The sequence below is a fragment of the Rutidosis leptorrhynchoides genome, chromosome 11 (assembly GCF_046630445.1).
Source record: "Rutidosis leptorrhynchoides isolate AG116_Rl617_1_P2 chromosome 11, CSIRO_AGI_Rlap_v1, whole genome shotgun sequence".
Lineage (NCBI taxonomy): Eukaryota > Viridiplantae > Streptophyta > Magnoliopsida > Asterales > Asteraceae > Rutidosis > Rutidosis leptorrhynchoides.
In genome coordinates, this window is record NC_092343.1 from 94,652,328 (window position 1) to 94,667,060 (window position 14,733).

Below are 14,733 nucleotides of genomic sequence, written 5' to 3' on the forward strand. Positions count from 1 at the left end.
CCGTTAAAAGCCCTAAATAAACTCCAGTCTCCGATCCTAAGGAACGCCTACACACAAGTTTGATCTTAGATAGGTTATAGGATGAAAAATGACCATGAATTAACATCCATTTTAGCGATTCTATTTTCCAACTCTCGTTATTAAACTTTATTTTCAACACGAGATATACATTTTCATGTTGGTCACAGATAATCTCAAAAATAATGCTCGAATGCTTTTGGAGGGAACGGAATGATGAGTTGGCCTTTAGAATAAAAGTAGTTTACAAGTTGCAATTTCATTGTGTACTGTGAACGATTTTTATAAGTTCGAGATATATTTTTGCAGTAATTTTTTATTTTGAATAGAAGAGTATTACTCCGTATAATATTTTACAAGGATGCGTGGATCTTGTCTGCACATCCGACAATAGCATGTGTAACGTTGCTTCTATTACTGCAATACAATCATTTTAAGTTGATTGAATTACGATCTACGAAAGTGGACCTACCAACTATTTTTTTTAAGTGATAAAGATCTTAAAATGTTCACGAGAGTCATTTGATAGTTAAGAATATTATTACTGAAAAGTAAGTATCATAAGATATTGTTTAAGTCATTTTGCCGATAAATTTAATCGGGAGTTTCTACACAATTGTTGCGAAACTTCTTTCTAATCGTCTTAGAAAAGTTATTCCCAAGCTAGTTAGTCATGAGCAAAGTGCATTCATAAGGGGAAGAGACATTGTTGTGTTGGGTTTATATTTAAGTTTCCAAATACGAGGAATACTTAGCCCAAATGTCAAAGCCCAACAAATTAGGCCCAAAAATGCTTGTTGACTTGGTCAAACATTCTAGCCATTTTGAACTCCAAGTGCAGATCCAATTTATTATTAAGAGAGAGATCATAGAGTTTTAAGAAAAAAGGAGAAAACCTCAATTTCCGTTTTTAGCTACAACAGTCCATAAAAGAGACGATCCCCGGAGATCCGACCGTTGAATCTTCTTCATTTCTGGACTGTGTCTTCCTGACATCAGTGCCAACATTTTCAACCGTTGAATTCGTCTAAAGAGGTCTGTAGCTCGTGATTTTACTGCTGGAACAGAGAGCAGAGTATTGGGTGATTCATTCATCTTTTATCTTTAATTGTTTCATATACTTGTTGATTATTGTTGTTCAAGAGTATGATGATGTTGTATGCCTCTAGTTGATATAGAGAAGGATTATTGTATTGCTCTCTTTGTTGATGATAGTGGAATTTAAGTGGCTTACGAGTCCCGTGGTTTTTACTCTTGATTTTGAGAGGTTTTTCACGTAAAAAGTCTCGTGTGTGCTTATTTATTTCGTATTTGTTGATTTGGGACAGAATTGGGGCTGATTTGGGTTGAATTTGGTATAGCTTATTTGTTAGCATCCTCACGGTTTCATACGGGTCGGGAAATGGTTGTCAAACGGATGTTCGTTTCCGTTTTGTAGATTGCCCGTTGTGACTTATTTTCCCATCAAATTGGTATCTAGAGCTTAAGGTTTTTTGATTGACTTGTGTGAAAGATGGAAGCTAATACAAGTAAGATGATTAGGTTAAATGGTTCAAATTATCATGTTTGGAAAGGCAAGATGGAGGATCTTCTTTATGTGAAAGATTATTATTTGCCTGTTTTTACTGAGAATAAACATGAGGAAAAATCTTATGCTCAATGGAAAATTTTGCATAGACAAGTATGTGGGTATATTCGGCAGTGGGTTGATGATAATGTTGTGAATCATATTACTGGGGAGACTGATGCTAAAGCCTTATGGAAAAAGCTTGAGCAGTTATATGAACGAAAGACTGAGAATAATAAGTTGTTCTTAATTAAGCAGATGATGGCTTTGAAGTATCATGATGGGACTCCTATTACAGATCACCTAAATGCATATCAGGGTATTATAAATCAGCTTGCAGGTATGGGTATCAAGTTTGAGGATGAGATTCAGGGTCTCTGGTTACTTGGTACATTACCGGACTCTTGGGAGACTTTTAGGACATCTTTGTCCAACTCTGCACCGAATGGTACTATCACCATGTGTGACGATCGCTCCAAATCCATATGGACGAACACGTCATTCATCGATTTCATTGCGAGGTATTTGACCTCTATATGATACGTTTTGTAAACATTGCATTCTTTTGAAAAGGCACACCATAAATGAATATTTAAATCAAAGGTTTTCGACAGCTGATGATTTCTACATATAGACAATCACCGTAAATAATAGTTTACAATAGTACTTCCGTTGACAATGCAGTCAAAATAAGATACATGGTGATGATTTGGTGAATGCAACGTTTCCTTGAAAAATATGCCATGTAAGACTCCATGCACATAGCTTGTCTAACATATAATCAAACAGCGGAAGACTTCTAGGAAACCTGAGAATAAACATGCTAACAAGTGTCAACACAAAGGTTGGTGAGTTCATAGTTTTAATGTATCGTATAATCTGTATATAAAGGTGGATCACAAGATTTCAGTTGTTTCATCCGAAACGTTTATCAAAATATTCTACGAAATTGAGCACCCTGGTAACTAAGCTTTAACGTCTATAATAAGTACCCCTGTTTTAACATACATGCAACCAACATGTACAATACACGCAAACCAACGTATATTAACTCAAATAGCATACGTCTGTTTTATAGTTCAGGCTAGGGTTTCTATACCTGGAACAGACGGGGATGTCAAGCCCTATGGATCCATATATAACTACTCGCGCTCACCAGTACTAATAACCGGCAGTTACTAGTTACCAAAGCTAAGGGATTTTCGGTTCAAACTCGGTGTAGAATTTAGTATGTACTTGTATCCATTGCGTTTAAAATAAAGTGCATGTATTCTCAGCCCAAAAATATAGATTGCAAAAGCAATTAAAAAGGGAGCAAATGTGTGATGACCCGGGAATTTCCGATCAAATTTAAACTTGAATCTTATTTGATTTCGATATGATAAGCAAAGTCTGTAATGTTAAGTCTCGAAATTTTTGAACTATTTTTATGAATTCATTTGACCCTCGACTATTTCCGACGATTCACGAATAATTGTGTGTAAATGATTATGTAGATATATATATTTATATATATATAATACAAATGAAAGTGTATACATATAATAATCTGAATTAATAAAATACACTTTAACCAAGTTGAAATTTAAATTGTAAAATAATAAACGATATAATAAGATTATTATTAAAAATAAATCTATATATACAAATATATAGATATGGCTTCGAAGTTGTAACACTCAATTGTCAGTCGATTAATATTGAACAAAGTTAAATAAATGAATACTTATGAAGACACAATAAATAATTGTAAGCTAATATATATGTAATATATAAATTTTATACATAATTGTTTATATGAATATTGTAATATAGGTAATTTATAAATACTATAGGAAATTATAATATATCATTCTATGTAAATAATTATGTGATAATATTAATTTGTTATATTTATCAATATTAATATTATCATCAACTTGATATTATTATTATTATTATTATTATTATTATTATTATTATTATTATTATTATTATTATTATTATTATTATTATTATTATTATTATTATTATTATTATTATTATTATTATTAATATTATTATTATTATTATTAATTATTAATTATTAATATTAAATTAAAAATAAAATATAAAAGTAGATAAATACACGGATCTGTTATATATCTCCATCACATATATTTCTTTTCCTTATTCTTGTCTGATGAAAGATTTCACTCGATTCCCATCATCACTAAATAACAACCCAGAATAATGCTGCAATTATTCGATTCAAATCATCATTATCGATTATATAACAGTTATTAGCTACTACAATTTGGAAATCAAACAAAAATATTAGGAACAGACCCGGTTATCCCCTGTCCGTATATATTTTTTTTCTTCAAAACTCAAATTCAATTCAATCTTCAAAAACAATAAATGCAAGAATGTTATGAATCATCTTGTAAAACCACCTGTAAATTTTGAGCTGCCAATTCCTTCCATTGATCTTGAATTTGGAAGTCAAAGATGATTCTCAAAAAGTCAACCGAATCGTTCATGGTAAAATTCGAATTTGTTTTGAATTTTTAAGTTTAAATGTTGGTTCAAATAGTTTATAGTAATCGTTTACAACTTATTTCATTTAGTAATTGTGATCTAAAACTATCTAAATTTTTAGTTTTGATTTGGTGTTCATAGTGTCTTTGACTGTGATGATCAATAGTTCTAATTCAAATGAATTCCCAAAATGTGTAAATATAGTTGTGTTAGTAATCGTATAAACAATCTTTCTGTAAAATGTGAACCTTCAATTCTTTAAATTGAGGTTTAATTTGGAGGTCAAAGTTTAATGAGAAAAAGTCAAATGAATGTTCAAGGATCAAATTAAGGTCATAAGTTTTGTTTCTGGTTGATTTAATAATTCCTAATGTTTCTAAAAGTGATTTTTAACATAATCCGTGTTATAACTTTCATCTAAATCGTAACCTATTGATAAGTCAATTTTTTTTTTTAACTTCCAACAGCGACGAGCTATGCTTCTGTCTAATTTTTTTTTATATTTTTTTTCGTAGTCTGTTGAAACAAACTCCCCATTATAGAGTGATATCGTTTCTATTTCAACTATAATTGAGTCTTAATTCGATATTACACAGAGTTGTTAAATGATCGAGTTGTTTGAGAAAATTGTAGGAGATGAAAGAGCATAAACAGAAAACAGTTTATATATATTAAAAGTTGTATTATAGCAGATAATGGGCAATAGCCCAGACGGTTTGGAGGGGTTGCGGGTTAGCGAGGGGTCTCGGGTTCAAGTCTCGCTGGTGACATCTCTTTATTTTTCAGCCATTTTGATGAGGCAGTGATCTTTATATTATTATTATTATTAATAGTATTATTATTATTATTATTATTATTATTATTATTATTATTATTATAATTATTATTATTTTTAGTATTATGTTTATTTGATTTAAAACCTTGTTAGGATTTTTATTAAAGTATAATTACTTTATGATATAATGGTAATATTAATATAATTATTAATATTATCCTCATTGATATATAGTTATTATTATTAAATATTATTAATACAATTGTTATTAATATAACTCGAATTTCGATTACATGCAAATATATTTATATGTAAAATTATGTACGATAATGAATATGGTTATGATTATGAATATGTTTAAGTATGAATTGATAAAAACATAACAATAAGTATGATTTAGTTATAGTATAATATAAACATAAGTATAATTATAAGTATTGATAAAGAAGATACTATGAAATTCAGATGAAATTAGAAAGGGATTTAGATATAAACATGATAATGATAATGATATAATTCGATTTTACTATTAGATGGAATATTAATTGTTATTATTATTAGTAGATCATTATTTTCTAAATTATCATTTTTACAAATAAATCCTTTGTACATTGTATATACTTCTTACATATACTAGGATTCTATTAATATTTAAAACTTATGATATTTTAAATAAAACACTAATTGCACATATATATGTATATATAAAAATATTAATGTAACTAAATATATAAATATTAATAATTATAAATCTATATACACAAAAATCAACATATATAGAATATAATTTAAGATATAATATAAGTATACGTTTTAAAATGGAAGTTAGTATAAATTCTATATAACTATACACATATAAATAATACATAATAATAAATGAAATTTTGTGACTTTACATTATATGTTTTAATATAGTTATACAAATGATATAGGTTCGTGAATTCGAGGTCAACCCTGCATTGTTCAGTTGTGTAATGTCGTTATATGTATTTTTACTACAAAATACAAATGGTGAGTTTCATTTGCTCCCTTTTTAAATGATTTTGCAATATATATATTTTTGGGACTGAGAATACATGCGCTGCTTTTATAACTGTTTTACGAAATAGACACAAGTAATCGAAACTACATTATATGGTTAAATTATTGAAATCGAATATGCCCCTTTTTATTAAGTCTGGTAATCTAAGAATTAGGGAACATACACCCTAATTGACGCGAACTCTAAAGATAGATCTATCGGGCCCAACAAGCCCCATCCATAGTACCGGATGCTTTAGTACTTCGAAATTTATATCATGTCCGAAGGAGGATCCCGGAATGATGGGGATATTCTTATATGTATATTGTGAATGTCGGTTACCAGGTGTTCAATCCATATGAATGATTATTTTTGTCTCTATGCATGGGACGTATATTTATGAGAAATGCAAATCTTGTGGTCAATTAAAACGATGAAAATGATTATTTATGTTAAACTAATGAACTCACCAATCTTTTGGTTGACACTTTAAAGCATGTTTATTCTCAGGTATGAAAGAAATCTTCCGCTGTGCATTTGCTCATTTTAGAGATATTACTTGGAGTCATTCATGACATATTTCAAAAGACGTTGCATTCGAGTAGTTGAGTTCATCAAGATTATTACTAAGTCAATTATAGTTGGATATGTTAGGGTATGTTATGCATGCCGTCAACTTTTGATGAAATGAAAGTTTGTCTTTTAAAAACGAATGCAATGTTTGTAAAATGTATCATATAGAGGTCAAGTACCTCGCGATGTAACCAAATGTAGTGTATTCATCCGGATGGATTAGGACGGGTCCTTTCAGTTGGTATCAGAGCGGAGGTCTTAGTGAACCAGGTCTTGTATTAGTGTGTCTACCTAATAGACGTTAGGATGCATTAGTAAGTCTGGACTTCGACCGTGTCTGCATGTCAAAAGTTTTGCTTATCATTTCTGTCAGGAATCATCTGTTTATCATCCTTAGGAAATTACCTGCTTATCATTCCTAGTCTAGATACATCTTGCTGCATTGATTGCATGAATAGTGTATAGACAGATTCATATCTTAGCGTATCTGCTAATTCATATCTTAGCATATCTGTTACTGTAGACTTTGCCTGAAAACTTCCGTAGATTCCTCCGTAACTTATGGGATTTTAGTATTATATATACATATGTAAATTATGTATTGCAGGGTACTAAACTACATCCTATAATCTATTTCTTATCGAAAATTCTTCATCTGAACGTACGAGATGAATCCCTCAACCAGTTCGAGTCCCTCAGATTCCGATAGCTATTCCGATAGTTATTCCGACAGCTATTCAGACATAGATGTTCACCTAAGCTCCGAAAACAGCGTCATCGGCATGAATCAACCAATCAGCCATTATCAATTCATCTGATGGGTTCGTAGTCTATTTAATTAATGGAAACGCGCAGAATGCAATCCCTTCCACCAACCGAATTCACCTCTTGACAATGAACCTGAAGCGTTTACCGGCTAACCTGTTCGAGACACCATTTTCAGTCTCATTTCCAGGGTAACTCGACAAGATTATATTCTATCCACAAATCTAAACCTTATTCATCCGCTCGTTTTGACCGACAATCATCCTGGAGTAATAAGTCAACGAACTTCGCGCTCGAATAATCAATTCGGAGAATATGGTGAAAAATGTACCAGCTTCAGCAACATCACCGGCACCAACAGTACCATCAATAACAGCACCAGTACCATCAACAATCCATGCTTCAATATCATCATCTGTACTTTGAGTATGATCTTCGTTCTACGTATCGTTCTACCTCATTTATCTTCGTTCGACATGACGAATATGTAATCTCTAAAGTTTTAGAGATTATGTATTCTAGTTCCAACCGAAAAGCAAATGAGTTTAATATCATATTAACTCATTAAATCCATGAATACATCTGAAGAAAATATATATGTATATATGTTTTCATTAAGATTGTAATTAAAAATTCTCTTGTACAAACTATTAATGGTGAAAATATTTTAACGGGTAGGTAATACCCGAGGAATATTTAAATTCCACAGTAATAAGTTACATTGTACGTTCTTCGAATCTGATTCAACAGTCATTTACTATCTTACTTACAACCACCGATATACGTATCCGCTCACCACAGAATAATCATTTTCATTCAATTTCATATTTGGATTTTGACCTATCAGAATCCGACAAGTGGCATAATGAAGAAAACATTGGACAAAATAAAATTTGTTAGAAACAAGCAAATTAACTATGAGAAATTTTGTTAAGATTCCACGCTAACAAAATCCTAGCTAACTGTTCCTAGCTAACTGATTACATTTTATTTATCGCAATTTACATTCTCGCAATTTTATTTATCGTCATTAAATTTCTGTTATTTACTTTACGCTTTTTAGTTATCGTTATTTAATTTTCTGTTATTTATTTATATTACACACTTTAAATATCGGGACACGTATACAAGGTTTTGACATATCATATCGACGCATCTATATATATTATTTGGAATCACCATAGACACTCTATATGCAGTAGTGATCGAGTTCTCTATACAGGGTTGAGGTTGATTCTACAATAATATATATAGTTTGAGTTGTGATCGAGTCTGAGATGTATACGGGTCACGACACGTATTAATTAATTCGAATATTATATATTAAACTATATATGAATTATTGGACTGTCAACTATGGACTATCGAATGTGGACTAATAACATTGGACAATTAAAATGAATTAAAATATTGATTATAACATATGAAACTAAACAATTCTTCAAGTTGCCACTTGATTTCGTCTTAAACATCATTTGTATCTTCACGATTACATTCTGCGTTCAAACCTTTCATGATTCTTGAAAACATCTAAATCGAGAGGATGAACCAACCGCACTTCATTTACGGGAGAAAAGATTGATGCATATAGTTATGCACCTGAAAACACTCGGAACCTGAGTAAACGTTTAACACGTAGCTGTGATAATTCCTTTAGCGTTATTATTACCGAAAATAACTTTGCATCTGCTGTTCGAGATAGCCAGTTTTGTCACAACTCCAGCAAGACAACTTCAACTTTTCGTACGAAACAATCTTAATATAACGTTGATATATACGTGTGCTCTTTTATTGTTACCAGGGAACCTTTCATATTCCATCATATTACCAACAGCGTTTAATCATCTAAAAACACAATTCTCTTTAAATCACCTCGGATCGATAACTAATGATTCAGATATGGTAGCAGTAAATGTAGAGGAATCGGCAATCAGTACTTTGAAAACTCACAGCATATCTACATCAACAGTTATATGTATAACATTTATCTTTTAGAATAATGATCTTCCATTCTGAAATTTTGAAAAGCACCCAGCCTACGAATTAATACATTGAACTTTGAAAAAGCTGAATGAAGCAGCAGAAACTGTTGATAACCATAAACGACCTTAATCGTCGAAAGTTTGATGATAGAGAATAATGTGTTGGAAAAGCTCAGAAACGTTGGAACTGGAAAATGGATAGAGTTAACCGTAAAGGAGACCAAGGACAAATACAAGGACCATACCCTATATTCAAAGAATCCAGATAATTCTGGATCCGTTGAAATCTTTAGAGAATATCTTGCCCCGAAGTCATGTTAAAATCTTGCGAAAAATCTTTCTCCATCAACCATCGAACTTAGAAATTCCAAAATATCATCATCAATATCTTCGATATTTCTGAGGATATTTTCATAAATATTCTCGTCCAAAATTATATACCTCCTCGTGCTTCCTGTGTATCATTATATTGAAAACATTCAATAGAAAATTTAGTACCGAAAAGCAGATTATGCGAAACTATGAAGAAAATCGTGGACAAATCACAAAGAATAAGTTTGACTTCAAAGAATCCAAATGATTCAATGTCTTCTAAAGTCTTTAGTGAATATCTTGCTCCTTACTCTATACCCTTGCAGACAATAGTTTCTATCATCCTCTGATCTTAGATATTTCGAGATATTATCGTATCTTTCATTATAAATATCCTCCAGATTTCTGGAGATATTTTTATAACTATTCTTATCTGAAATCATTAATCTCTTCGTGCTATCAGTATTACATCATATAGAAACTGTTAGTTTCTATATTCTGTAAACTTTCGAGCATAAAATATGAATGTTATTGAAGTAATGTTGGGAAATGATGCATGAGTTAGTATAATATAATGACACTTGATTAACGTGATTATATTACAGTAAGTCATGCTGAGTTTCCAATGGAACGTGATGATTCACAGATCATAACGTCATCATGTGCCATGTTACATAACTCTTTCATTCTGCTTAACTTATGAATATATCAAGAAAATATATTCTTGATAGTTCTATTCTCAGTGATTCTAGTAATTTGACAAATCAAGTCGTGCTAATACATTCTTCCTTATTTAGAACATTATGTTTATTCGAAACTCCATACCTATGAATTCTGGACTGTTACTTGTGAAAAGTAAACAAAAGCATGAAGCTCCGAAATAGAAAGGGGGTATAAATCGCAGCAAATAAGAGAGCGCATTAACTGTGGATGACAATAATTATAGGAGACAGAAGCAGGAACACCGAAATATAAGAGAAAATATAAAGCCCAATAACAACACGGAGATTACAAACCGTGGATATTAATACGAAAAGCAATATAAAGACACGGTAGAATTAAGAATAGTATCATCCCAAGGTAATAGTAGAAGTAAACAGATTCTTCTGGTGGAAGATTGAAAAGAAGGATAACAGGAATAATAATTAGGAAAATATCAAGGATTAGAAATGAATTAAGCATATTCGAAATCTTTGGGTGTATGAACTATGAAAGAAAGTATAAGAATGGTGAGAATAATTGATCGAAAGAGTTTAATTTATAATGGAAATATCAGACAGAGTAATCGAAGCAGATCACCGTATTTAATTAGAGAGATCTTAATTTCCTTATTTGCCGAAGAATCAGATCTTATAGATCTCCAAGATTTTCTTTTAAATCCCTTGAATTTCGGAATTCAACTTTGACCACGTCAAAAGCTAGGATGCAACTTATTTTCTAAATTCATCCATGACTAGTGAAAAGTTATGATGAAACTTATTTATCTCATATCACTATCTAGTGATAGCTTCATTTGTACGCTTCGAGTAATCGAATTGTTTTATCCATATTACTCAACGATGATAAAATTCTATTTATCAACTCATATTCGTCAGGGAAACATATTTATTGTTAGCCATGATGACTTCACTCAAATTTCGGGACGAAATTTCTTTAACGGGTAGGTACTGTGATGACCTGGGAATTTCTGATCAAATTTAAACTTGAATCTTATTTGATTTCGATACGATAAGCAAAGTCTGTAATATTGAGTCTCGAAATTTTTGAACTATTTTTATGAATTCATTTGACCCTCGACTATTTCTGACGATTCACGAATAATTGTGTGTAAATGATTATGTAGATATATATATTTATATATATATATATAATACAAATGAAAGTGTATACATATAATAATCTGAATTAATAAAATACACTTTAACCAAGTTAAAATTTAAATTGTAAAATAATAAACGATATAATAAGATTATTATTAAAAATAAATCTATATATACAAATATATAGATATGGCTTTGAAGTTGTAACACTCAATTGTCAGTCGATTGATATTGAACAAAGTTATATAAATGAATACTTATGAAGACACAATAAATAATTGTAAGTTAATATATATGTAATATATAAATTTTATACATAATTGTTTATATGAATATTTTAATATAGGTAATTTATAAATACTATAGGAAATTATAATATATCATTCTATGTAAATAATTATGTGATAATATTAATTTGCTATATTTATCAATATTAATATTATCATCAACTTGATATTATTATTATTATTATTATTATTATTATTATTATTATTATTATTATTATTATTATTATTATTATTATTATTATTATTATTATTATTATTATTATTAATATTAAATTAAAAATAAAATATAAAAGTAGATAAATACACGGATCTGTTATATATCTCCATCACATATATTTCTTTTCCTTATTCTTGTCTGATGAAAGATTTCACTCGATTCCCATCATCACTAAATAACAACCCAGAATACTGCTGCAATTATTCGATTCAAATCATCATTATCGATTATATAACAGTTATTAGCTACTACAATTTGGAAATTAAACAAAATTATTAGGAACAGACCCGGTTATCCCCTGTCCGTATATATTTTTTTCTTCAAAACTCAAATTCAATTCAATCTTCAAAAACTACAAATGCAAGAATGTTATGAATCATCTTGTAAAACCACCTGTAAATTTTGAGCCGCCAATTCCTTCCATTGATCTTGAATTTAGAAGTCAAAGATGATTCTCAAAAAGTCAACCGAATCGTTCATGGTAAAATTCGAATTTGTTTTGAAGTTTTAAGTTTAATTGTTGGTTCAAATAGTTTATAGTAATCGTTTACAACTTATTTCATTTAGTAATTGTGATCTAAAACTATCTAAATTTTTAGTTTTGATTTGGTGTTCATAGTGTCTTTGACTGTGATGATCAATAGTTCTAATTCAAATGAATTCCCAAAATGTGTAAATATAGTTGTGTTAGTAATCGTATAAACAATCTTTCTGTAAAATGTGAACCTTCAATTCTTTAAATTGAGGTTTAATTTGGAGGTCAAAGTTTAATGAGAAAAAGTCAAATGAATGTTCAAGGATCAAATTAAGGTCATAAGTTTTGTTTCTGGTTGATTTAATAATTCCTAATGTTTCTAAAAGTGATTTTTAACATAATTCGTGTTATAACTTTCATCTAAATCGTAACCTATTGATAAGTCAAATTTTTTTTTTAACTTCCAACAGCGACGAGCTATGCTTCTGTCTAATTTTTTTTTTATTTTTTTTTCGTAGTCTGTTGAAACAAACTCCCCATTACAGAGTGATATCGTTTCTATTTCAACTATAATTGAGTCTTAATTCGATATTACATAGAGTTGTTAAATGATCGAGTTGTTTGAGAAAATTGTAGGAGATGAAAGAGCATAAACAGAAAACAGTTTATATATATATTAAAAGTTGTATTATAGCAGATAATGGGCAATAGCCCAGACGGTTTGGAGGGGTTGCGGGTTAGCGAGGGGTCTCGGGTTCAAGTCTCGCTGGTGACATCTCTTTATTTTTCAGCCATTTTGATGAGGTAGTGATCTTTATATTATTATTATTATTAATAGTATTATTATTATTATTATTATTATTATTATTATTATTATTATTATTATTATTATTATTATTATTATTTTTAGTATTATGTTTATTTGATTTAAAACCTTGTTAGGATTTTTATTAAAGTATAATTATTTTGTGATATAATGGTAATATTAATATAATTATTAATATTATCCTCATTGATATATAGTTATTATTATTAAATATTATTAATACAATTGTTATTAATATAACTCAAATTTCGATTACATACAAATATATTTATATGTAAAATTATATACGATAATGAATATGGTTATGATTATGAATATGTTTAAGTATGAATTGATAAAAACATAACAATAAGTATGATTTAGTTATAGTATAATATAAACATAAGTATAATTATAAGTATTGATAAAGAAGATACTATGAAATTCAGATGAAATTAGAAAGGGATTTAGATATAAACATGATAATGATAATGATATAATTCGATTTTACTATTAGATGGAATATTAATTGTTATTATTATTAGTAGATCATTATTTTCTAAATTATCATTTTTACAAATAAATCCTTTGTACATTGTATATACTTCTTACATATACTAGGATTCTATTAATATTTAAAACTTATGATATTTTATAATAAAACACTAATTGCACATATATATGTATATATAAAAATATTAATGTAACTAAATATATAAATATTAATAATTATAAATCTATATACACAAAAATCAACATATATAGAATATAATTTAAAATATAATATAAGTATACATTTTAAAATGGAAGTTAGTATAAATTCTATATAACTATACACATATAAATAATACATAATAATAAATGAAATGTTGTGACTTTACATTATATGTTTTAATATAGTTATGCAAATGATATAGGTTAGTGAATCCGAGGCCAACCCTGCATTGTTCAGTTGTGTAATGTCGTTATATGTATTTTTACTACAAAATACAAATGGTGAGTTTCATTTGCTCACTTTTTAAATGTTTTTGCAATATATATATTTTTGGGACTGAGAATACATGCGCTGCTTTTATAACTGTTTTACGAAATAGACACAAGTAATCGAAACTACATTATATGGTTGAATTATTAAAATCGAATATGCCCCTTTTTATTAAGTCTGGTAATCTAAGAATTAGGGAACAGACACCCTAATTGACGCGAACTCTAAAGATAGATCTATCGGGCCCAACAAGCCCCATCCAAAGTACCAGATGCTTTAGTACTTCGAAATTTATATCATGTCCAAAGGAGGATCCCGGAATGATGGGGATATTCTTATATGCATATTGTGAATGTCGGTTACCAGGTGTTCAATCCATATGAATGATTATTTTTGTCTCTATGCATGGGACGTATATTTATGAGAAATGCAAATCTTGTGGTCTATTAAAACGATGAAAATGATTATTTATGTTAAACTAATGAACTCACCAACCTTTTGGTTGACACTTTAAAGCATGTTTATTCTCAGGTATGAAAGAAATCTTCCGCTGTGCATTTGCTCATTTTAGAGATATTACTTGGAGTCATTCATGACATATTTCAAAAGACGTTGCATTCGAGTAGTTGAGT